This window comes from Netta rufina (genome assembly GCF_964035555.1).
Source record: "Netta rufina genome assembly, chromosome: 16".
Classification (NCBI taxonomy): Eukaryota; Metazoa; Chordata; class Aves; order Anseriformes; family Anatidae; genus Netta; species Netta rufina.
In genome coordinates, this window is record NC_140140.1 from 8,401,509 (window position 1) to 8,428,648 (window position 27,140).

A 27,140-nucleotide genomic window follows, 5' to 3' on the forward strand; every position below is an offset into this window, starting at 1 on the left:
CTAAAGCTCTGACTTACACACTGCACTGAACTCACTGGCCCTGCTTCAAGCAAGAGGTCGAAGAAGCTTATCAATAAAGGTCCTGTCCAGCCAGCACCTTCATTATTCTCTTAAATAAAGACAAGACTGACATCCTGAAGTCAACAGAAAATCAGATATTCATATGTCAATAAAACCAAATGTTCACGTGTCAATATGGCAAAATAAAATGGGGTGGGAAATAGGCATGCAGCCTGCCTTCAGTAAAGCCTGAATGCAATTTAAAACCACATAGTATATAATATTGCCAGCTCCCATCTGCTTTGAGATGGATCTGCATTTTTTACTATTTCAAGGCTAGCTGGGTTGCAAGTCCTGTAAATATTACACAGATTACCATCATTACAGATGTTGGTATTTGACCACTGTCCGTGGGATAAGCTTACACTTGCACTAAACCTCAAAGTGCCTATTTGTTTTTCCCTGCATCGAAGACCTTTTATAAGCTTTAAGACCTTTTATATGCTTTATAAAATCCCCCTGTACTCGGGCTCGACCAAATTTTCCCAACATAGCACTCTGCACCTTATCACCCTACTTCTTAAACATTCCCTCCCTCTCAGCCCCCACCCTTTTTTATCTTCCCAGAAGGTACACACCTGTACAACTCTCAAGATAGAACAGCAAAGTAAACAACCCCACAGCATCGTGACCGAATGCTCAGGGTACAGTATGTGCAGCGCTTGCCAGATTTGACAGTTGACAGCACTTCTTCTGGCCACGTGCTGATAAGGACGAATGAGTTTGTACATTTCCTCAAAAACTCCATGTTCCATTAACAAGCACCTGAGAGGAACGACTGGTCTAGCAGTAATCCCGACACCCCACTCAGCTTTCTGCAGCGCGTATGTACTTTGCTTGGATGTCTTTGGCACATTTCTGGCATAACACAGAGTAAAGCTTTTCATCCTAAAGAAAGATGAACCTGTCATCTGAAGGGGTCGGGAGGCTGTACCGCAATTCAGGCTTATGGTTTAAAGTTCTGTTAAAAGTTCTCATTTATATATGCTGTGATCTCACATTTTTAACCACTTCAGGGGCAGACATTTTGTGTTTCTCTGGCAAAACTGATATTAAAAGGTAGTGGGTTTAATTGCAATCCCTTCTTTTCTGTCCTCTCTTTTGTCTTAGGCCTTTGCAGTGCTACATCAAAGAAACTTTGACCTCAAAGGAATTGGAAACTTCCAAAAGCAAGATGTAAGCTGTTTGAATATGGTATTCAGCACCACAGATATCATAATCTAGATTAAAAATAAATAAATCCATGTGGCATTTTTCTGTTACAAGTCCTATCTTTGGACAATGTAATTCCATTGATGTGAACTTGGTGTCACTGGAGACAAGTCTGTATTTAAAGAAATAAAATAATAATGGAACAGGTCCTAGGAAATGCAGAGAGCAGTGAGTAATAATAAAGTAGGCCATTGGGTGGCAGAGTCAAACAGACACGAAGTCTACAAGATGCCATTTTTCTCTTTGATTTTCCCATGCATTCAATACAGACTGTAGAAGCAATTAATATGAATGTTGAAAAGATATGCCAAAGGCTGTTAAAAGAAATGTAAGGCAGAAATAGTTCATTCAAAATCACTCATGAATTCAAAGGTAGTCGGGAATAAAATTGAAAATTTTCACATCACACATTGGTGACACAAATACATCTACTCAAGATAGAAATCTAAATATTAAACTGAATTCTGAAGTTTCTGTCTTTTGAGATTTTTAAATTTATTATCATAATGTTATTGCTTGAATCCTTCTGTGTACTGTAGCTAAGGAAAGAACAGTAGTTATATAGCGATAGTAGTTATGTAGTGATATAAACCTAAGCTGTCATTGAAGGATCAGATTACCATGCAAATTTGGGTACTCTATTTACATCCTCTTTTATTCAAAGCATGATACCAAGACAGGAGAGATCTGCTGTACTAGATAAAGACTTGAAGAATTTCAAGGACCTTTCTGCTGGTAAGTTTCTACAATCTTTTCCATTAAATGTAATGGATCAAATTCTGTTCCATTTTTACAATGGGAAATTTATGAGTAAGGACTCTAAAATGACTCAACAAGAAAGCCCAAATATGATCCATAAAATCTATACTGTTACCCATGTAACATTTCCACTGTATGTACAAGCTCCATGACAATTTTGGAAACTCTTTTGGAAAAGATTTTGAGGAAACCTCCATCACTAGATTGTTGCTTGAACGGACTGGGTAAGATTCAGGATTTCCACAGATGCTGGCAACCAACAGTGCTCTTCAGAATGTGTTTGGCTCATCTTCCTGCTGTCTTCAGTACAGCACACTACACACCACGTCCCATGCCCAACTACTGGAGATGACAGACCTTCACAATACAGGAGAAACTGGAATTGAAAAGGTAGCAATGCCACTATGTATTCCAGGGAAAACAGTTTGCCTGAGCTACCAAGTCTCATCCTTTTGCAGGTGATACCTCTGCAATTTTACTCAACCTGAAATCATAGACATTGAGAGCACTTCTGTTCCCTTATAAAGAGATGGAAAGACATTACAGCTCCAATGCCTCTGTTTCCTGGGACAGGGTAGCAGACCTCTTTGTAGTATCACCGATTGGATATTTCATATACAGAGAAGTGGGAAAGCAAGTACAAAAAGTCTGGAAAGAAGCCAAGCAAAACACTATCATCCAAACATAATTTTACACTACACAGACAAGGACAAACCCAAAAGATCACTAAGAGTGCTTTCAAAAAGAAGCATAACATTCATCACCTTTTGCTCTGCTTATGAGGAGGTTAGTTCCACAGTTAAAATACCAAGCTGTGACATAAAATAATAGATCATCAGATACAACAAGGCAAGGGGAGAAGAGAAAAATATAATTCTCTCTGACACCACAATGCACTCTTCTTTTTCTTTTTTTTCTTTTTTTTTTTTTTTTTTCTGGGGCCATGGGAAATCTTGAGCAAGCTCCCTTCCTAGCTGAGGCTTAGATCTTCCTCCAGTGGAGCCCTCAATGTTCCTGTTCACACAAGTCACTTTTCAGCCAAGCACATTTGCAACTCTAAAATCATTATAAAAGTGACTTTACATCAGAAATATATTTCCCATATTAGGCACTTTGGGGTTTTTGCTAAACTAAAAACTATTTCTAAGAGCTCACAAGAGTAAAACCCAGCATCATCTGAGATCAGTGCCTGCTCTTATACAAAAGGATTTATGTTTCAACACCTGCAACAGCCTCATGTATCTGCTGATGTTGTAAGGGTTAGTTTATTAGAAGCTTTATAGATGAAAAAAATAAAATTCTAGTCAACAGCAAGCTTGACATTGGGTAGGTTAAAATTCTGTTGAAGTAATCTGTTTAAACATTTTGCTGAATCGGAATCCAAATAGCATATTGTAGATCTGAATATCATTTGCATTGAAGGTAAGTGCATGCTACGTATTCCATTAAAGGTTAGCAGAAATAGTAAAATTCAATAATTTTTACTTTTTAGTAACTGTCATTTACTTTAAGTGTTATTTTTACTAGAAAGAATAAGTCATTTAGGCTTTTAAGCAATGCATGAACGCAGATTTTGGTTTCTTTGTGTGTTGAAAGCTCCAGATTTGAGGAATTCAGCTCAAACTTCCTTGAGTGTGTATTTTTAAAGTGCATGCTTAATACTTTCTTGTACTCAAGTCTTTCCTCTACTGACTCTTCACCTGAATGAAGTATAGACATTTGCACCAGACATAGAGAGGGACCTGAAAGGCTGGAGAAATGGGTAGACAGGAACCTCAGGAAGTTCACAAGAGGCAAATACAAGATCCTGGAGCTGGGGAGGAATACCCCTACGAAACAGCTCAGGCTGGGAACCTACCACTGGAAAACAGCTTTGCAAAAAAGGGCCTGGGGGCCCTGGTGAGCAACTTACACTTGAGCCAGCAATGCACCCTTGCAGGACAGAAGGCCAACAGCATCCTGGCTAGCAGGTCAGGGAAGGGGGTATTTTCCCTCTGCTCAGCATTGGTGAGACCACCTATGAAGTGCTCTGTCCAATCCTTGGCTCTACAGCACACAAAAGGGCCACTAAGACAAGTAAAGGCTTCGAGCATCTGACACACAAGGAGGTGCTGAGAGGGCTGGGACTGTTTAGCCTCAAGTACAGACGGCTCAGGGTGACCTTACCCATGTGCATAAATACCTGATGGAAGAAAAGATACCACAGTCAGTAGCTCTCAGTGACAGGACAGGAGGAAATGGGCACATAATGAAACCCAGCAAACAGAAAGGCATAAACATAAGAAAAAGGTTTTTTTACTGTGAGGGTGGTCAAACACTGGAACAGCTTGCCCTGAGAGGAGCCTGTGGAGCCTCTGTTGTAGGAGCTATTCAAAACCAAACTGGCCGTGATCCTGAGTAACTTGCTCTGTGTTTGTTGGTCCTGCTGTACGCTGGGGAGTTGGACTAGACTACCTCCAGAGGTCCCTCCCAGACACAAACATTTTATGATTCTACAATTTCTTCACAAGAAATCCCCAACTCCTGTCTAAGCAAATTATGCTGATTTTACAGCAATATTTTTATGTAGTATTTACTAAAAATGTGCAGATGATTGAGAAATCCCAAATATTAAACAAATGCATATGCTTTCTCATTATGAGTATATACATGATGTCCTGAAAACAAAAGATTTGTGTTTATGTGGATTATGGATTTTCTGGTAGCTATCCCTTCAACCAAACCTGTTCTTTCCAGAGACAGCATTCATGGGCAGGTTTTTGCTATAAGGTAACTGGGCATTGTCCTCGTCCACTCGAGTCTTGCTGATTCTCACTGTTCCTTCAAAGGTACTTAATCTTACCCCACAAAGGGGATTTTTCTGGCATAATTTTTTTAAACTAATACATGCTTAATTGCATCCAAAAGCTACTTACAAACACACATCTGTTTACAAAACAAAAAAATATAGGGGATAACTTATGAACTCACTTGACTTTCTGAACATTCCTCATAATTTACCTACATACACAGAGTTGCAAAATCAGAAGACTGTTTTTTTCCTCCTTACTTAAAAGAATCAGGGCAGTTCTTGATGAAGCCAATTCATCTCAGATTTCTTTTTCAGTGTTCAGCTTTCTAAGGGCAAGTCTTACAATGCAGAGTTTACCTTTGACTTCTGCTCAATGTCAGCAGCAGCAGGTGTAAGACACACTGGTCTCGAAGGTAGGAATTGTTCCTTAACTCATTTATTGTTTCATTATCCATCTAATTTACATTTTTCAGTAGAGATGGTTAAAGCAGGACATAGATAGTAACATGTTTCAGCTTTTCATAGGACCTGCCTCGTTAATTTTTGTATGGTTTGTTTGAGCACTTAAGTATGTGGGGTTCACCCGGTGATAAGACATGCACAGTATGCTGAATGAACAAGGAAGGAAAGAATTCCAGTACGTTTGGGTGGGAGAAGGTGAAACAAGGACACAGTTGGCAGAATTCAGGGCGGAGAAACTAAATTGCTTCTGATGCTGCACTCCTTGGACTCTAGCTGGGTTCTAGCAAAAGGAGGAGTCACTGGGATCCAGCTCATTTGACTGTGCTTTAAAATTCCAGTGACCCTGGGAGACCCTACAAAATAATATCTAGCCTTTTCTTGAAGGTGCCTAATGAGGCGGTTCTGAAAAAAGGCACATACAGAATAACATCAAACCTAACAAAACAAGAGTTTTGTTCCCACTATACTAAGGCCCCCCTACATAATTTCATTACTGTAGAAATTTACCTTGGACTAATATAAACTAATGGCTTCTCTTTAAGCTGCATTGACACATAAAAGGAAATCTTCCTGGACAATCGTTACAGGTAATTCAGTCGTCTTTGAAATCAGTGGCAAGTGAAGTTTTATCTCGTTCCCTCCAGGTGTTTTCTCTAATACTGGTTAGCTTACCTGTTGCTGTACTTAAGATTCAGTTTGGTGATACACTTCAACACAGGATACCACCAATGAAGACTAATGTAAGACTCTCAATCTTTTGAAAATGTCAGCTTTAACTGCCATGGGGATTTTGCTACTTTTTCACCACAAAAATTTGAAAAACAGAAATAATGATACTTATTCACATGTGTAAAGACAAACTGAAAGTGATCAGAACAAGGATAATTACCATTATTATCTTTTACAAATATAAATTATGAGACAATGTAGAGTTAACAAAGAAATCTCCATTAGCTATCTCTCTTTTTCTCTCTTAACACATGTTGCAAACACTTGCATTTGTTCTCTTCCCAGCTCCTTATTCTCTAAAGGACATTATAATTTATTGTCTCAAACCATATTTGGTATTTAGTGCCTGCAGAAGCTTGTGAAAAAAAGATGTTTGTTACATGAAAATGAAAACATATTGTGGTTTCACCTCAATTCCTTTCCTTCTCCCCCACTTCTAAAGAGAAGAGACAATTTTAAGAAGCAGGAAAGTAAACAAATAAGATATACAAAAATATACAAACACAAATACAAACAAAAACAACTCGTAAGTTAGGAAAAAACTGGAACTTCTGCCTGGGGTAAAGTATGTGAAAAGTGGTGATTTGTTCAAGGACAGAATTTTGGCATTTTTCTTTAGCTTCAAGTAAATAAATAAAACAAAGAAAAGTCTTTTCATTTGATTGTTTTACAGTGCCTGGGGCTATGTACATTGGACACTATTTGCAACTGTTTTCATTTAGGGATGAGTGAAGTGGTTCAATTAAAACATGAGCCGCTCTGAACCTTTGCTGTGAATACAACAGAATATTTCTGGGGAGGTTCAAGGAAGTCCAGTTAATTTCTTGTCATTATTTACCTCTTTGTACTTATGTGTGCTGACATTGTCTGGATTCAGAAGTGCCACCATATAAGCCAGTCCTATTATACTGTGCTTAATTCTGCTGATCAAAACAGCTTGAATTGGTTGGGCGAGCAGCATGGAAATTTTGGGGAATTAACCCAAATAAAATGCGAAGTTTTGAGGTCCACCCATCGCTAAGTTACCACACCCACTGCTGTGCCCTTTACTTCTGTGGGAAAAAAGGAGCTGTTGCAATTTCTAAGAAAAAGAGCTCTGGAGCCTTAAAGCCTCAGGCTGGGTCTACACTACAGACCCCTGGGGGCACATATCACATAGGGGAGAGGTGCGTAAGATGTGCTAGGAGAAACCAGTAAGGTAGAAACAGAGAAATCAGGAAAATGGCACTTGCTGGTGTGAGCTGTTTTTCTCTGGAAGGCCAGCTACGTTATACAACTTTCCCCTGCACCACGTTAGCATCAAGTGCCCGTGCTGCTACAGACATGCTAGAGGCACCTTTGGCTCTACCACTCACAACTATTTCATCCCAGCGAAGGCCTCTCACTGGAGGCTAAGTTTCATCTTACTGCTTCTAAGCCAGCTATCTCGGCAAACACAGCCCCTGGAACATTCCCTGCTCTGCAGTCCATCCATGCTGGCTGTTTCCGACACGATACCAGCTCACTGCATCCCCGTCCTCTCACAATCAGCTGTAAAAAGAGCCTCAGGCTGCAATGTCAAACCTCTCCGAAAATGAAAGAGGTCCTAACAGACAGAAGTGCCGCAAGCTCCCCTATGGGTCCCGACCTCAGCAGCTCAGAGCTTGTAGCTGGAGCTGTCCGGAGACACGTGGCTGCTGATCGGCTGACATCCCAAGCACTGTTCAGGGCACACAGTATCCACACATCACAGCTGTGTTTGTCACAGGTCATATAAATCGGCGGTTTTTCACTGCAGCATCAAAGAGGATATACTAAATAGTTTTGCTGTGTTTGTTGCTGGTTCCTTCAGAGGAGGCTGGAAACCACTGCTACTGCTCATGTGCCTCCTCCACATGCTGACATACGCAATGTCCCCAACTACTTGCCGGACAAAATTTTATCAGCACTTTGGAATTTCTGAATTTCCTGGGGTAAATTCCAATTTGAATTATAATTGTGATCCCTCAAATTTGCAAATGTGCAGATCAAAGCAGTGTATGGCCATGCAGAGTTAGTGATGTATTAATTCTGATAGGAACACATACTGTGTGAGCTCACAGAGATTTTTAAAATTTGGAATTTGTCCTCCCTTTCATTTTCTGAACACCAGATAGTAACTATTGCAGGCACAGGGCTCCTTTCCTTACTATATTTAGCAGGCACCATGCATTGAATCACATCTTTCTCCCATTTTGGTTATAGTGATCGTCACCAGTTCTGAATCCTCTCTGAAGTTCCTTCTACTTCTAGTAAGGAACACCGATAAATTTACATTAGCCAGTTGACTGAATATTACATGAAGATTCCTGGCTCGGAACGAGGCAACTACAATGTGAATTGAAAATCCATTCATTCATTCACTGCTTCCCAGCAGCATTCCCTGGCCTGGAGCCAGATACCATTTGACGTCACGCTCTAACCAGGAACATGATGTACTGGCGCTGGGACAGAAGTTTTACTATGGAAAAAAAAAAAAGCCAGCAACAAGCAGGAACTTATCACAGTAGAACCAGTTAAGAGGAGGAGATGCAGAACAAGCAGCAGAAAACTATATGTGCAGGCCTAATATTTTGCTTGTTTTTCTTCACAGCACCCAACAGGTCATGCTAACAGGAACAGCACACACGGATAAAGATGTCCTTAAATACTTATTAATTTCCCTTCTAGTTGTTGTAGCAATTGCTGAAGCATTACAAAAGCTCTATTATTTCATGTTTCTTACTTCAAATTATTTGAAACGAAATAATCCAAAGATTTTTGGCCTGCAATAGCTAGTTTTGTATGAAAAACCCTCAGTTGTGTTTATTTGAGTTAAATATTAAACAGGTCATGTAGAGACTGAAAAGTTTGCAGTGTTAATACTCAAAATCCAAAAAGCAGTTTAAGGACAGAAAAACAATCTTTCCACTCTCTTCATAGCCACAACTAAGGCTCTGGGGAAAAAATTAGGCCAACAAGTTTCTGAAATACTGCTAAGCATGCAAAAATAAGAAGATAATAAAATCTAGAAAAGATTAAGAAATATTTGGATAGCAAGAACTCAAATTCTTGTTGCTGATGTGGGTTCAGAATGCCAGGGTGACAGCCCCCAGACACACACAGCAGGCAGCAGCACGGGGTCCCCAGCGTGGCACTTGAGGAGGTCAGCCCTAGGCTGGGTCTGGGGGTGTTCAGACAGACTGATGTGCCCTTCCGACGCTCCTTTGGCAGGCTCTCATCCCACGGGCAGTGCACTGGAGTGAGATGCCCACCACTTACACCCCATTTCTGAATTGTCATTGACAGGCACTCAGATATTGGGGAAGTCCCTTCATCCCTCTGCGATTCAGATTTTGTCTAAGAAACGGGATTAAGGTTACTGACTTCCCTTACAAAGCACTTCAAAGACTGCTGCTAAAAATTCTGCACAAGAACTACAATTATCGTTGGTGCTTGTTGTAGCACTAGATTGTTTTCGTTTGAAATGTAATACTGTAGTTATCCCTCAGACAAAACCTGCTGCTAAACTTGTCCATCACTTTCTTGTTTGTTGGTGTTCTCAAGCTCTTCACAGAAATGCTGAATTTCAATTAAAGGCGGGGGAATTTGAGGTTGCTCAGCAAACACCAGCAGGCAGCTCTCTGTATTTCAGTGGCTCTTTAAGGACCATTTTCTTGTTCAATTCAAAACAGGATGGACATCCTGGGAATGAGCGATGTACATCCTTCAGCGGTTTGAAGCTAAACTAGAATCATGCACATTGCACTGCACATACATTCCAGAAGCCAATTTCACCATTTTCTTTTGGTCTGGGTCATGACCATCAAACTCACAGCATTAGTAAGTGGAGAATTCAAATCCGTGTTCGGCTGAATATACCCAGTCATTAGAGACATATGTAGAGGAAAAAGTTCACAAACATTGTGTTTTATTGAAATCTGGAACTAGTTAGGCTGAAATTGGACAAATATGGACAATAGCATACCCACTCTGCATGGAAAAAATGCCCTGCCCAAAGAGCAGTTATCTGTTCCATGGAGAGTTTCAACCAGGGTGCCAGTGGCTAATAAATCTCTCATATATCTTAGTTTTCTCATTATCACTGGAGCCTGCTAATTAGCAGTAGCAATATAGGCATATTTCACTGTGCCAATTCTCAGCGATAAAATTCAGAACTGTTACAATACCGTCCTGCCTGGTCACAGCGCAGTCCCTGATGGGAGCTAGATGTGCGCCTTTCCTGACCATAGGCAAAGATACCCAGGGGCTCATCCAGCAGCTCTTCCACTTGCTCAACTGCAGCACTCAGCATCACGATGCTTTGCACCATTCCTGTTCTCTCCCTACTTACCACAGCTTGCATTGCTTCACGTAGAAAAAAAAAAATGTTTTCTATGAATTTTACATTATCTCAGAAAGACAGAGTTATACCTGTGAAACACAACCTTCCTAATCTCCCAACATAAACCATAATCGTAACATTCTTTTCCATTTCCTTTGTAAATTATTCTTACTGACTGCTCTCAGTTTGAGCATTAGACTATTTTCAAAGTAGCCACAGCTTTATTTCTTAATTTGTACCAGATATCCTGCTAGCTTCACTTCACAAACCATAGATTTATGTGCATTGGTAGACTATCTGCCAATAGAACTGCTTTCACGGGGGTAAAAGACTGAGTTTGCTACCTTGAAGGCATAGGCTGAAGAGAAAGTCCCTTTTTGAAAGTGTGCCCTGTGGGGAATAATACTCCAAAACAAGTTACCTATTCCCAGCTGTGGAGGAGTTTGTACAAGGATCATTTTCCATGCAACACCACCTTGTTGCCACAGCACGGCGGTTTGCCCAGCAAATGAATGTTGAGTCAGGTGATATTATTTTTGAAAATCATGGGATATGCCTTGTGAAGGGGAAAAGAGGATAGTTCAGAGCCAACAGGGAGATGCTATTGACTGGGTAACACAAATCCCTGTTTGGGAATTTGAGACCACTAAACATGCCTTGCCTTGTATTTACAGAGACATGAGGTAACTGGACATTCATCCACTTCTGTTTCACAGGTTTTTACTATTGAGCATCTACCATTGTTTGGGCAATAGTACTGTCTTACATGTATGTACTTCTTCCACGCCTGGCTTTACAGGAGTAAAAAATAATCATTCACAAAACTTATTCAGTTCAACATTTTTCTACAACCCCTTGGACTGTGAAGTTCCAATGCAAAATTCTGATCTCACCTCAACTGGATTTTGCTTGAGAACAGTCTGGATTTTCTCCAATCCCTAAGGAACTGCTGTACTGCATGTGAAATCACTTATTTGACAAGTTCTATGGTATTTTTAATAACTTATTTAATGGATCTTCTCTCTTTCATTATTTACTTGGGATCAATAGCTTATGTGCACAATGTGCAAACCTAAACACAGACAAACAAGCCCCAAACATCTCATTGTCCAAAGACACATTTTTGGTTTTGGGTGTACACTGCCCCACCTATTGTAACCAATGACACGGTGCCAGAGTTTCAAGCCATTAGGTGGGTCACGCATCCCATGGCATTGTTCATCTGGGTAACAGATGTAAGACAAACACGATACGTACATGGCCCAAAGAAGGCAGAGTGAAACAAAGATGCACAGTAAGATAATACAAAGGCTAAAAGCTGTTGGGTTTAAGCTACTATTTATACCACTTATGGCTGGACAGGGAAAAATATCTGAGAAAAGTACCAAAGTTTCAGCAGTTAGCTGCATTCTGGACTGGAACAGACAGAAGACCTTCCAGTTGTTTTCTTTTCCAAGAGCAGAACATGAGCACATAACCCATGTACAGGCAGCCAAATTTCAAAGAGCCATTCGTTTAAGGCACTTCTCTGAGACAGAGGAGACAAAAGTTAGTTCCTGTTATGAGTGCTTCTTCATTTTCCAAAATGGGAGTCTCTCCCATATTCTCTTCTTTTGACTAGAAATTCCATTCTGGAGCTTAGAAGCTTTCTGTAAAATTACATCCACAATACTTGTTTTCTCTTCTAACCAAACAGCATTTTTAGACACTATTTTGCTAAAACATTCTCGACCAGTACTCATTGCTTTTACAAGCTTCTCTGAAATAGAAATATACAGGTAGGGAATACAAAACCTTGAGCCACAGATTTTTGTGATTCAGTGAAATATTGCATGCTTGGAATGTATTTCGTAGATCTACATGCTTCTTCACTCAAAACTAATCCTTTTTTTTTTTTTTTGTGAAGACACTGCCTTTTCCAGCACTTAAAAGTACGCTCTGGCAAGCGAGAGTCTTCACCTCATAAAATATGATGTTCTAATACTAGAGAATGCTTTGCTGTAACAAAAGTAAGTCCCTTGTTCCATTTTAAAAGTCCCTTATAAAAAAAGAAAAAGAAAAAGAAAAAAGCTGAAATGGCCCTGAAACCAACTGTAAAATCGTGCCTCATTTTATTTAAAAAAGAAGTATTTGATCTGATTTTGCTGGCTCTGAAAGCTATGCACTGACACACAAAGACCTTCCAAAAAGGAATTTTGTTTGTTTGCTTCCCTCCTGGACTTCTGGCCACTTTTATTTAATTAAATTAATTACTGTTGTATGGAAATAACAGTTAAAGTCTCCTGACCTGCAATAAGAGCTCAGTTTCATTTTCATCAAAATGAGCAGCAAACTGCCAGAAATGTCATTATGGGGAAAAAGAATCAGCAATTTCAAATTTATTATTAAGAGAGATGGAATTCATACTACTGACTTGTGCACAATAAACTAGATACCGAAATGGGAAGTTCGTTGTCCTCTCTTAATCCCCTGTCAATACAGAGCAGCAGTATCCTTGAACCGCAATTCAATGCACCTGGCTCTAAATCACCACCTCTATCTACACTGTACAGGTAATTAAAAGCTGAGTATATAGCTAAGATGTGCCTACAATTAGGGAATATGAATGCTACTCAACTCCATCATGTAAAAGCACAGACTGTTAAAAAAAAATAGAGGAACTTGCCTTCATTATTAAGTACTAAAATATTGCTATAAAAATAAGATTTGTAAACAATCGTGTAAACAAAGTCCCTCACAGAGAGTCAATACTGAATACTTGTATTTTAGAAACAATTTCTCATTGTACTGAGAAATTATTACGGCCTCTACTTTATGAGGCATTCTTAGTATTCGTGATTTTTTTTATACAAGAAAAAATAAATACATTTGCAAATATGTAAAATATAAATTATATATTGTATGTGTGCATATTGGTACACAGAGAGCTCATACAGATATATAACACTGATGGCCAAATCTTCACCAGATTTAAACTTGCACCAACGAATTTCTACAAATTGGTCAAAACAATTCATATAATAAAATTTCTTCACTACATCACCTGATTTTCAACCTGTCAATGAACCATTCCTCACACAATTTGAGATGGGTGCTATGTCAATCAAATGCTAAGGTGACAAAGGAGGTTTTCGTTCTTTATTCTGGTCAACAAGCGGCCAGATAGCACAACCCAACAGTACCATTTGGTGCTTCCCATGGGCAGATTGTTTCCTTAACGCAATCCACATGAGCCCACATTTCTGTAGCAAAGCACACATTCAGTGGACCTAATTAAGCATTGTTTCCCTCTTCACCCTTTTATTTTCTTCCTTTGGGAAAACAGATTTTTTCTTTTCTCACTTTTACTCTTTAATAGCCCAATGTTTATGACATACTTAAATCAGGAGTAACACTACTGGATGCTTGGTATCTGCTACACAGGTGGGAGTCTGCATCTCCATCCCCATCACCAAGCGGAACAGCGTCACTTCTCCCAGCTCCCTCCCTTCCTGTGCATAAGGCTTTGGAGAAAGAATTGAAACTGGCCCAACAAAGATCTTGTAAAACATGCTCTACTCTACTCAAACCCCGCAGAATGTTAACCAGACACTTGTAGCTCTGCAACAATATCTGAGATTTCCAGATGGCAGGTAGCAAAAATGATGTCTGTACACACATACCAAAAGCTTCATGACTTTAAACTGTCATAGTTTGGGTTAATCCTGGATTGTCTAATGTGCATTTCAAATTTGAAAAGAGCAGACAATAACCTGTGTTCCCGAGGAGTTGATGTCTCAGTTGTCAGGTCTGCAAATAACGTGACTAAAATAAACCTTTTAGCCGCATGCTAATGACCATTCCCACTCGCTTCCTTCACTTAAATAATCTAAGTAGTTTAGAAGTGCATGTGGACTGCCACTTTGCATTGCTTTTTTGTAAGGTCCTTAAGGGGTCCTGCCATTTAACTTCCTGTTAAAATCTCCAATCTACAAGAATGCAATCACGATAACTAAAACGGACTAGACACAACCTCCAAAATGTAATGCTAGGCCCTACCTTTAACCTTCACAATGATTTAATTTAACGCATTTTACTACAGAATTGGCACAGCTTAAAAATGACTTCATGGTCAGTGACTACAGCTCAGCAGACAGTGATTTATGAGGCCTGGTGATTCTTGACTTCTCTGGGTGATGTGGCCACATCTTAACCGTGATACTATGCTGCGTGCCCTCACTGCACCTGAACTAAAAAGAGCTGTTACAAAGAGCTGTAAGAAAGGTTCATTATCAAGCGTTTAGGAATTTGGGGTTTGTTGGATGAGAAATGTTTACAAGAACTGCTTGCAATGATTCAGATTTATATTTGTGCCAGATTTTTGTCCCACATACTTCAGGGTTTCACTGAGCTAGTGTTCATCACCAAAAGATCAGACACAGAGGAATCTGATTAGAGTTTTAACTGCTTCGTTCTTTGGGCAGAAGAGAACACATTCATCTTTCCATCTTGTTTCTTATCTATTAAATATTATATCTAGATGTGATGTTTATCAGTACAGCGCAGTATCTTAATAAGTAATAAAAGAACATGACATATGAGGGAAAAATTGGATATGTATTCTGTCTTACCTTTTAAATAGACAATTTAATTTTCAGAACTTTGACTAATTCAGCAGACCTGTTAGGCACATTCATAAGTATGAATACAGTATGAATACACTGTACAGTAAAATGTTTTGCTGAATCTGGCCTCACATATGAAATTGGTAGTAAATTAAAAGCCTTTAGTGGAAAACAACTTAAAAAACAGAAAATCCAGGTCTTTGCAATGTATTTCATATTTGACCAATGAACTTGCCAAAAATTAGGAGCTAAATTTAAAACCTAAGTATTTATATTCTGACTTTGCTGTTTCATTTAAGATTTTAAAATTAAAGCTACTTTCAGTCCATCAACCTTCACCTGGCTCCTTATTAAATTATAGGGGTGCTAAAAATAAATCACAGTGTACACTAAATCTGGCCAGTATTACTGGACTATGCATCTAGGTAAGAAGAATTATTTTCATGACGTCAAGACCAGACACTATTTTTAAGGTGTTTAAAAAAGTTTTACCATTTATTTCTCAGCTGAATTCAGACTCTGTACACCATACAGAACACCGTATATGATTTTCAAAAGGAGTTATAGTACTTAGGTACCTGAATCCTTAATTTTCAAACAGATTGCTGGTATTTTCACATCCCATACACTTCCAAATCTATGCACAATGACAGAGCACTAGCACCCAAATCAGAAACAGGTTTGCTAAATCATGAGAGGTGAGGCAATCAGGAGTGAGGCAGAAGGGAGTTTTGCTACACCTCAGTTTTATTACTTAGAGTTGCTAAGCAATGTATCTGCAGCAGTGTGCACCATGTTCCTGGCTCAGTCTAGCATCTTGACCATTCGTACCACAGAAATCTCTTTTAAGCTTCTTTGGTAATAGCTTTTGCAAATGCTGTCCCAAGCAACAGATGTATGCTGCATACGGTGGTGGTAATTAAAATGTTTAAATATAAGATAGACATCTGACAAAGAAGCGAAGTGAAACACCAAGCAGTGCAGAATACCTACTTAAAGATTAAACATGCCTGTATGTACTGATGAAATTCCTGCTATAATGAAAAGTTAAAAGAGGCCATCTTGAAACAAGATCATTCAGACCTCTCTGATGTAAATCAGCTCTTAGGGAGCAGACACTCCGGTGGCCTGTGTGTGTGTTTTTTGGAGACCTGTAGATACATATTAGTTTTGGTTGTCACGCAGACCTGCTCTCTGAGAGGTTGCTGTGACCCATCAGTATCGATCTGCATGCAGATAGGAGCGAAATGTTGACATTTTGTAAGTGCTTTTCTGTTTTCACAGACAAGATTTTTCATAGAAAACAGAATAAATTGGTTCGGTCAAATTTCCTCCTAATTTATCAGCTACAAAATAGGCATTTGTCCCTGCTGGAAGGGCTTTCTTCATGATAAATAAGCAGAGGTTATGATTTAGTCCTTTAGCCAGAGTACTCAAAAATGATTCACATGGTATTCTTGTTGGCTGATGGCACAAAGTAACTGGTTTTTAAAGATGCTAAACATGCAAATATAAGTTCAAAATGCTTATAAACTGGTTTCTCATTATTCTGACTACACGCGCAGTTGGCAGAACTGTGCTCGCATCCCACATCTCCTACAGGTGCTTACCAGTGTGATCAGCCACATGCACATTCAGCTTCCTTATTGGTTTGCAAACCATTCTCATGGACATGTACATATGCATTTGGATGCCCTAAATATCTGCTCCAAACAGTTTAATATGTAAAATTAGCACATGAAAATTCTACTGGAATATCACTTATCATTACTGATATGTAAATTATACACTTCTTCAAGACATACAGGCTAATCCTTCCCCTCTTTTAGCACTGGAAAAAATAAAAAAAATAAAAAAGAAGGAAATGTCTAATAATGATGATAGTGAAGCATTGGAATAGAATGTCTGATGGTATTACAGAATCTTCACCCATTTACTGTCTATTCAAGTCCATCTGAACGCTTATCCTCCCTGCTCCAATAGATTTTGTGCTCTTAGTATTCCTCTCCTCAGGTGATTCCTCAGTGTTTCTCATACTAATCATAAGGAAGGGATACCTACATAGATATTTTCATGGAAGATGAATGCTGCAAGCTGCTGAGCTAACAGAAGATGTGCCTGGGAGAAGGCAATAGGCAAAAGCATGGAAATGCTTTGCTTAGCCATATCTTTACCTCCAACTCCTTGATATACCTTGCACTCTGATCACAGCAGCTCTGGCAATATACTCTACTCCCTTCCACTCCCAATATATTCTGTAGCTCTCTGCTTGAGAATCACACAGACACTTGGAAGAAATATCCCTCTAGCTGATCCCTAATATTACCTCTTGAGATTTCTCCCAACCAAACATTAATATAATTCCTTTCTTTCATTAAATATAAAGACCTTTTTTTTTTTTTTTTTCCTAGCTGGTGTGTATAGTACAAATCAGAAAATTCACAAGCTGCAAGTTTTGCCCCAACCCTAGTTTTCACACAATCCTCAAAGAATCAGAACACAGGCAACATTAAACAATATCAGATTAGAATTCCTTCTTGAATTCCCACTCAATCTAATGAAATCCTGTTCATGGAAATGAATTTCTCTACATCACCCTATTTAATTCACACAACAGAGAAGAAGTAGTAAACAAGGGACTTGCAACTTGCCCTTTTCCTTAATATCAGAGCAGATTGCACATAACAAAAGGGCCAAGGCTGCATAATAAAAGATAATGCCAAACCATTTATACTTCGCATTGATATTACAGAATTGGAAGGAATTACATCTCTTGAGGCACAGTCATTCTTGGAGCTTCCTTTGGATCAGTGCAACTCTGAAAAACAGTGCTGATTGGCCACCAAACAGCAAGCTATTCCAAGAGCATTAGCCCCTGTAGTTTTTATAAGCCATTACATTCAATAAATAAGGTGCTAGTAAACTGAAGGAGAATTTTACAGATGAAATATTACCACATCAATTTAAATACAGGGCTAAGCTGACTTGACAGCTGGTCTGAAAACACTCTTTCAGTTAAGGGTGGGAAGAGAGAATAGTTAATCTCTCAATCACCAGACAGATCCAGACAGAAGTAACACTAAGGTGCCTCTTTTCAGCTGGCAAGGCAGGTAAATTCACAAAGTGTTCCTGAAATTCTAAGGATTTTGTTGTGTCTGGACAGTGCGCACTGTGAGAGTCCACAAGATTTCAGGCACTCCGGAGTACTGCAGGATCAGCAAATATTTTATTATTTTAGTGCTTTAAAATATTAACACACTAAGCCCTGAAAACCCCGTTTCTGTTTTATGCATTTCAGAAGGCATTTTTCAGGCACTGTAGAGTCAGATAACTGGCATACAGTAATGACAAAGCTGTTCTTTAATTTATACCATTGTCTCACCTACCTGTTAAGGTCAGACAGAACACTGGCCCCTGGACACAAGCCAGCAGCTCTCCACTACCCCAATTATGCATTGTGCAATGTCATTGTCATTTCAAAAAACAGTGTATACTTCCAAGAGGACTTCAGAAGAGTCAATGCAGGTTAAAACATTCCCTCCCCAATCCCACCACCCCATCCATTCTCCACCCCAACACCTCCTCCTGCACACGCACTTCTCCCTTCTGTTTATTTTTTGTTTTAAACACACTAAGCAAAAATTGACTTTGGCTGCTCTTCCTGAACTCTGAAGTGTTTGTGTAGATAAGAGTCTGATAATACGTTAGAAGAAAGTTTCATAGGTCCCTTTTCTCCTGGCAGGTAGTGACCAAGGCCAGCCACGCACTGAGGTTTCTTTCCCCCACAGCAGTATTTTTCTGGCTTGCCTGCTTATCGAACTAGGCCACTTTTGGAATTTTTATTACATCTGACTTGGAAAAAATATTTCAGCTGAAAGATACTTGTTTATCTACAGTGCTGGGGGAATACAATGTGTAAATCCACCTACTGCCATCCCAAATGTGGTGTTGGTTTTTAAAGCAGCTATATTGAGCCTTTCTTGGACTAAGTAAAAGAGGAGCCGATCTGAGCTCCTTTTCCTTTATGGGAAATATATTAAGAATGCTAGAAATCACACACTATAAAAGAAGTAAGATATGCCTCCAGAAACAATTGGTCTTTAGAGGACAGGACAGGACAAAAATAGCCACCCTTGCTTCACAATACTTCTTAAAATGGACATACTCCTATTTTCATATCACTACTTTCCTCCACTAGAGGTTGATAGGAAACTGGAAGGCACTCATTCTATTCCTGGATAAAAAGAATTATGAACACTCCTTCCACACAAGGCATTTTCTGCTGCTACAGTGATCTTTTCATGTTGTTGGTTTGTGTTTTTTTTTTTGGTTTTTTTTTTTTTTGTTTGTTTGTTTGTTTTGTAATAAATATTAAGCTCCACATTGAGCTGTTCTGTGCTCCTAATTGTTTATCTATGCTTGTCAGGACCTATGCTATATCCGTGGCCATCAGGAGATGGTATATGGAAGTAGGTCCAGACAGAATCATTTAAAGTATGACCTTAACTTAAATCACAATTTTCAGTGAATCGCTGAAATTGTAGATTTAGTTGTGGTGTCTCAAGATGAAGTATTTAGTGGCAATAGTGGCTTGAGGTGTTGATATTTGTCTTCTGTAATCTTCCTGCCCCAGCGTTACTGCACTCCTTTTTTCTAGAAAACATGTTTTGTCTAGCCACATGGTTCCCTATACTGGAGGCCTGCTCTGACTTAAAATTTAGCCAGAAGAAAACCTAGGATATTTTTTCAAGTAGATGAGTTCCCAGATCCATTTCCAAGTGCAGCTGCATAAATAATTGGGCTGGCACAACTGAGGGGGTGGTATGCCACAGAAACCAGCAGCAGGTGGCACAGGAGGTGAGGTTGGGTCAATATTGCTGCCAAACACTTGGCTTTTGAGTATACAGCTTCAAGTCTAGTCAGCAGTTCATGTATATAATTCTCATAGCTTCGGACTGTGTGTACTGGCAGGAATGAAATTGGAACACACTGCAAAATGCCACAGCAAACTTAGGTAAATTTGCAGCTGGCCTGCTTGCACTGAATGCCATGCTATGGTTGTAGTGATAACAGTGACATAAACGTCTCAGTATTAAACCAAGGGTGTACCAATAAACCAAATTTAAGTTAATGCTTCCTTGCATATGTATAAAGAGCAGCCACAACTTTGAATGACTACAGACACTTCCTTAAACACTTGTCTTCAACTTGAAAGATATTTATGCTTGCAAGATCTCCACAATAATGCCAGACTTAAACACTCACCCATTCTGTAGCCCTAGGATATTCAGGTGAAGGTGATTCCAAATTCAGATATGCCATCCCTGTTGTAAAGAAAAAGAAAAAGGATTATTTAAAGAAAGCTTGCTGAAAACATGATTCTTTCATTAATATAAAACAATGCCTAAAGCATAAAAAAAGCCTTGGGATAAAATATCCTACAATCAAAAACCATAACAATAACATCTCCCATTCCAGTAAAGAGCACACAGTCCCTGAATACCATGCAACAGCATCAATTGCATTTTGAAATTTTGATTTAGAAAACTAAGCAACCTGGCATGATTTGAACACAGATTTCCTTGTATCTAATGCTGTGAAATTAAAGCCAGCTCTGCAAGTGCAATTTTATTTTATTAACATCACATTATCCATGAAAAGTCTTTCCAGTAACTACTTCCCTATTAGCTGTAGCTTGACCTAAAAAAAAAAAAAAAAAAAAAAAAAAAATCAGGGCTGTGATTACTGTGAGCACTAAGGACTACAGTGCCATCCAGTGGTAAAATGCTCTTTAGAATCTTTCTTACAAATTTCTACTTCTACTCACTGCTGCCATATAGAATATTAGCCCTAAACACATTCTGCAAAACCCACGAAGGCTGAAAAATATCAGAAGCAGCAAAATGTGCACGGCTGGAACTTCAATATATAGATAGCACGTAAATATTCCTTCTTTCCTCTACACACATTTCTTAAAGCTAGTTTAGTGCAAACCGACGTGCTTTGAAAAGGTTGTTCTCACTCTCTTTTCTGAGGCAGTGAGCACAGTTTTTATTATCCTGGTCCTGCTGGCAGCATTCAGGTTATCCAGTCATACAGGACTTCTCTTTCCAAGTAGTACAGAATAAGCCTGATAGCTAACCTAGCAGCTAGTCATGAAGAATCACCTATACTGCCACGCTCCACGTAACACATTTTGCATATTTGCTACTTAACTCATCAAATTTCTTTGAACCATGGAGAACAAAGGAAGGATGTATGTTTGAGGACAAGTACCTTCCTTTTTTTGCAGCAGCAGCAGAGGAAGTAGCGAGATCCAACCCTTTTCTTTTTCTTTTTCACTGTCAGGTTCTAATGGACAGTTTACCAGCTAAAAGCTGAAGCAGAATATATTGGGGTGAAAATGCAATGTGTCCCAGGCTATACATGTTGGAATTATTTGGGGATTTGGAGAAGTATTATTTGGGAATAGGCCTTTGTCTCTAAAGTGCAAAAAGAGCTCTGTCCTGAGATCACAGAACATTTTCAGTTACTTAATCCTCCGTTATTACAAGGATCTAGTAATGTTTTTTTATCTCCCCTGCCATTTTCCTGCAATGCTTTGCAGATTTTGCAACTTCTAGTATTTTGCAAGGTGGATCTTAAATTTCATATATGCTGTTAGGAAATATTTTGCTGCTGTGGATGTATGTGGAGAGTGTAATTTGAGGACTAACCATCTATTAAATGATTGCACACATTTGTAGGGGTCAGAGCCCAGATCCAAGTGGCCCTTTTCAGCCCATATTCTTGACTGGAATATATTTAAGACCTTTAGTTCTACTGAGACAGGCATCCCAAAGCATGGAGCCTGTAGAGTCAAATTCAGCATTAGTTAATACACATTGTACCCTTTGGCTTCAACTGAAAATATAAATCCATAAACCAGAGATTAATTTATCCTCATTACACTGCAAGCTAAAACTGGAAATGTCATGAAAACAGACCTTCTCAATAGATCTCCCAACCAGTCATTCCTATTACCTATTCTATTCTATCCCAATTATCATTAAATAGTGCCATATTTTCTAAAAATAATAAAAAAAAATGTTACTGCTTCCTCTTGAGAAGGAAATAGTTCAGAATTCACTGACAAAAATCTTACAGAATGAACCAAGTTATGCAAGGGATGATTTTCCACGTAGGTGCATTTTAGACTAAAATATTTGCCACTAGAAAAAGTGCATATTCACAATGGAGAATGGAAGGGAACAATGTAGAAAGTTAAGTCACACAGTTCTTAATAATCTGCCGTCAACTCTTAAAGCAGTTTTCAAAAAATACACTAACAGCCTTAAGACCCTAAAACAAAGGGAAAAAAACAAAAACAGAACTTTACTTACTACTTGATAAAATGGCTCAATGGTGGTCTTTTCATCCTGCTTTCATGCAGAGCCTAATTTAAAAGGGGACAGCTGATGCATGAGACCCTGCAGCACTGGCGCAACAATAATTTTGAACTACGTTTCATATTTTTCATAAAGTGAAAAAACATGGCCATAGTTACCATACAAAAGACTACAAAAATTGTTCCAGTACTTGTTTTGGAGCAGAAAAATGACCAGTTACGACATGCTGATGTGCTGCAGTCTCAGCATCTTGTTCTTTCCCTCCCACCCTACCCATCTTCCCTTCCTGTTTGCCCACAGTTTATAAGCTACAACTATTCAGATTCTCCAAGGACAAGGCTGAAATTTAGAATCAGAGGCATTGTAATGAGAACATAGGGTATTGATATAATTATCATTACAGAAAGCAGTTCATTTCAAAAAGGAAAACATTTGTTTCCTTACACGACCAGCTCTGCTCCTACTCAGCTGTCCACAGCAATGTTTCCAAAAAGGACACACCAACTAAGCAAACAATTAGCTATTTCCTTAGCTCTATAGAGTATGAACCACGGAAAAGAGTGACATCAAGCGGTTTCTTTGACTAGTGCATGTGTTTCTTAATGCTACAAGTATTTTTCTCTCTCATAATCCTCTTTAACAGAAGTAATTTCAGGGCCAGGTTGAATCACTAAGGTTTGAGAACTGGTAAGAGCCATGCAACGAGTTAGGATAAGGCAGGAGGGTACCAAGCTCTGTGTCAGTGCGTGAATCATGTCACGACATGCTGAAGTCATCCCTCTGAAACTCAAATCAGCTCAGCTGATCCCTGGTTCCACACGTACAGACACCCTGGTGACAAATCTACCACCACCATATGAGAGATGAGATCAAAACACGGTGACTTTCCCCAGCTCTGAAACCAGAGGTCTGTGCTGGAGCACATAAAGCATTTTAGCCAGTGGATGGCACCTTCCAAAATATTAACATGGCTGTGCTGTCACCCAGTGAGCTGTATGAGAACGTGAACCATGTGTCAGAAAACCCGTGTTGCTTTAAATCGTTTTCATTTTTAATTTGCCATCAGAATTTTATTTTTTGCATGTATATCTCCTTTTCATCGCTGTTATCCATGCTTGTTTTCCAGTCTGCAACTTCCTTTGCTCCCGATCCAGCCCAGCTCCTAGGTCCATTTGGCCCAAGCTGCTGTGTAAAGGCGCCCACGTTCCAGTCATGCTCCATCCAAAGCCATGTCCATGCACAAACCTATGTGGAGCCAACCCCAACAGCCACAACTGCTCTCTACCTGATTAGGGAGCCACAGGTCTAGCAATGCACGCCACTTCCACGCTGACCCCTTCCCCTGTCGTTCCTGGAGGAGCTGATTCTCTCTGTAGGACAGGGTACCTGGAGGTTGTAGAACCCATGTGCCCCTCTGCTCCATAGCTCTCCTTCTACCAAGACCTTCAGTACACAACACCACCTCTGTTGCCTAAAGATGCCTCGCTGCAATGGGAACACAGTGGTTCTGTAGCATTTAGGGCTTAACGCCATCTCCCATGATCACAGTCCTCAAGTGCACTGGGGCAAAGATTTTTGGCATTAGTGTATCAAATGAATTTTTCTGCTGCACGCTGATGAACTGTGATTTGCTTGCTCACACTCTTGTACTCCCACTATCTTCTGTTTATCTCCTCTTCAGCACAAACTCCAGCCTCTAGGGTATAATCTGTTCTCATTAGGAGGCAAGGTCAAGTGGACCACTTCACATGGATTAGAACTCACAGGAGGGCTTTCTCTGCAGTGAAGCAATGCCACTGCTTCTAACGGGTTTCAGGGAGAAGCTGTCCTCATCAAAAAGATGCCCAGCAGATTCTCTACTAGATTATAAGGTCTCTTAAGTAATCAGCCTAAAACCTAGAGTATAAAATTCTCTACCTGACCTCTTTGCATGCACAAAATTACCCAGCTTTTGACAGAATTACAGCATTTCTCTTTAGTCTAAGCCTTCAACTCACAAATAGGTTCTCTTCACTTACATTCCTGAAAACATACTCAAAGCATCAGCGATGCATATTCAGAACACACAGACGGGAGCTGTGGATGGGAATCGCCTTTCAACAAATCCCTCAGCCGTTAGATCTCCTGCAATACTGGGATGTGGCAGACCTGCATTCAGCTCTTGCCTCTGCCTGGGGAAACGCAGCTTTCACAGCAGTGTCCTAACCATGAGGTTCTGTAGTCTGGTGAGGAGAGCCATTAGCCTTCCTTATCTTAAACTGTTTTGCACAGATTAAAGACCCACAAGCAGCAGGACTAAAAGCTGAGCCTCCTTTCTGTCCTAACACCTGGATTGCAGTAATTTTCTCCTCAACCCATGTCGATCCTAACTTCTCTCTTTCTACAAGAAAAAGTGATCTGGCTTTTGCACCTCACTACAGAATATTTCATAGTTTCTACTGCTTCCAAGTGTAGCCTTTCATCCTGAGTCTCCACTAACCATACTATTTTTATCGAGTTTAATTCTTAACCAGTTACCTCTTCAGGGAACTTTAAAGGTAGTTGAGCCTGAACATTAATTTCTGTACATAAGCTTAGTATTAAAAAAAATGCAAGCTTTACCATAGAAGACACACAGAAGATACCAGGCTTGATCCTGATCTTGCATACAGTTACGTAAATCAAGAATGATTTTATCACTGTAAAGCTGATGCTAACATCAGAACAAAATCAGTAGCAAAACAGTCTACACCACGTGACAACATCCAGTTGCACTGGATTTTGTTTGTGAACCTGCAGGTTCTTCAGAGTACCGAAGGGATATTATGTGAATCATTAGAGCCTTGTGTGATGTTGTAATATTAGCAAGAGCAAAATCAATGCAGAAACGAACTTTCCACAATAACATTCCCAAATGCTTAACTGAAACAAAAGAGAAAACAAAAGGAATGCCCAAGATGTAATACCAAAAGGACGCATTAGAGGATGAAAGTCTGAGCTCTGTTTAACATGAGGTTATGTTTCTGCTAAATAAAAGGAGATGTTAACATAGAATAATGGAACAAGGATGTACAGGCTACTGCATAAAGCGTGTTGAATGTGAATAAATACTCCCCAGTTGTACGCTGGAGATACAGCCTGCTAGAACTGGCTTAATACAACTATAAAGCTGTATTCAAAAATCAAACAGTGAAGAAACAAAATGTATCATATTTGCCGACAGTTTAATTGGGATTTATGACATTGGGCACTTTAAACTAGGCCATCTCAAAATGCTGAATATTGTTAACAGAAATGCAAATTAAAGACTTTAACGTGATTAAGCTGAGTATGTCATTTTATGGGCTTCAAATGAAATAAAAATAATAGAGTTAGTTTCATTGTTCTGTTAATGTTCATTTTAAGCCCAGGCTGCTTCACATTATTTTGTGGGTAGCTAGTGCCTAGCATATATTAGGGACCATATAAAAATTACTATTAATCCCTACAACTGTTTAAAAAAAAAAAAAAAAAGGGAGGGCGGTCTCCCCACCTCAACAGGAGGAATTCTAGAACCTTCCAGAATCTTCTACAGACAGAATGCACTTGATGTTTTCATAAGGTGGCCTTATGTGCCCTTTACATTGCTGTAGCAGTACAAAATGTCAAAGATTTGAAGCTTATTGTTTAATATAAACTAGTATCCAACTGTACATGGTGAGCATCCCAGTTTGGGGGGGAAGGGGCTTGCTATGGATGTCATTGCATGCAACTGTACGTAAAAATAAAGCCAAAAGGATTCAGTAGCATGCGAGCCAGTTATCTGTGCTTTTCTGAAATATGACTTAATGTATATCACTGCTGCAAATTGTTCTTTACCTCTTTTGTACAAGCATATATAGGCAAAAGCAACTGTTGACAATGTGGTCTAACCCCTCCAAAATTTCCAGTTGTGTAGCAAGAACTTTCATTGAACCCGACTGACACATTGTAAAGTGTTATTGGTCACACTTATTGCAACTGTGATAGACTGAGCATTTATGTAAAAAACTACCAACTTCTATAATCTCTTATTTTCTGGGTTACTCTGCAAAATCTACAGTAAAATATGAATTTGTTCAGGGCAATATATGAGTTTTTGTCATTCAAGACAATTACTGCTGTGACAAGAGTACACATTTAGCAGAACATACTGCTGACTGACTGAAGAACCTGCACTGCTTATATTTATTACACCCATTCAGGTGACATAAGCATAAAAGACTCTGTGCTATCTTCCTTTATAAAATGTTTACACATTGCAGTAATTCAGTTGCACGTAGCTATAGCATCACAAGCTCCAACCTGTTCTGGGCACGATCAGGTTTACACGTGCATGAACGATGGCCATCCACAGGCATTGCTCTCTGGGGACATTATAAAGACTTATCTTTCCGTATGGACTCACTGAAACACAGCAAGACTCCCCAGATATGTTCATAATTCTTAACCTTGAAATCACAGGAAAAAGGGAAAGCAGCAAAGTTGCTAAATTTGTCTTTATCTTCCCAGGTCCAGCAGGTTAAAAATTCACCGCCTGTTCTCAAGATAAGGCTACTGCCTCACAGCAGCCAGATTAGGAGAGAAGATGCAGTCCCCTATCCAGTGCTTTTAGTGCCCTGAAAATCAATCTCTCAACAAGCGGAAACACTTTCGTTCACAGGGCTAACATTGCATCTGCCTAGTTCCAAAAATCAGGTCAAGAGAAAGCAGTAAGAAAGGCAAAAAAAAAACTTTTTAATACCACCTGCTAATGCCTCCATGCTATTGTAGCACGTGATTAGAGAATAATGTTT

General features: G+C 39.3%; 1 protein-coding gene across 1 annotated transcript in view; it reads right to left on the reverse strand.

Annotated features, from left to right (window-relative positions):
- LOC311215281 (uncharacterized protein) overlaps positions 1 to 27,140 on the reverse strand; it is a 155,568-nt gene that overhangs the window by 127,143 nt on the left and 1,285 nt on the right. The window contains exon 3 of the mRNA XM_084296377.1: positions 20,225 to 20,283. The gene's annotated coding sequence lies outside the window, so the exon portion shown is untranslated. The remainder of the gene's footprint in view (positions 1 to 20,224; positions 20,284 to 27,140) is intronic.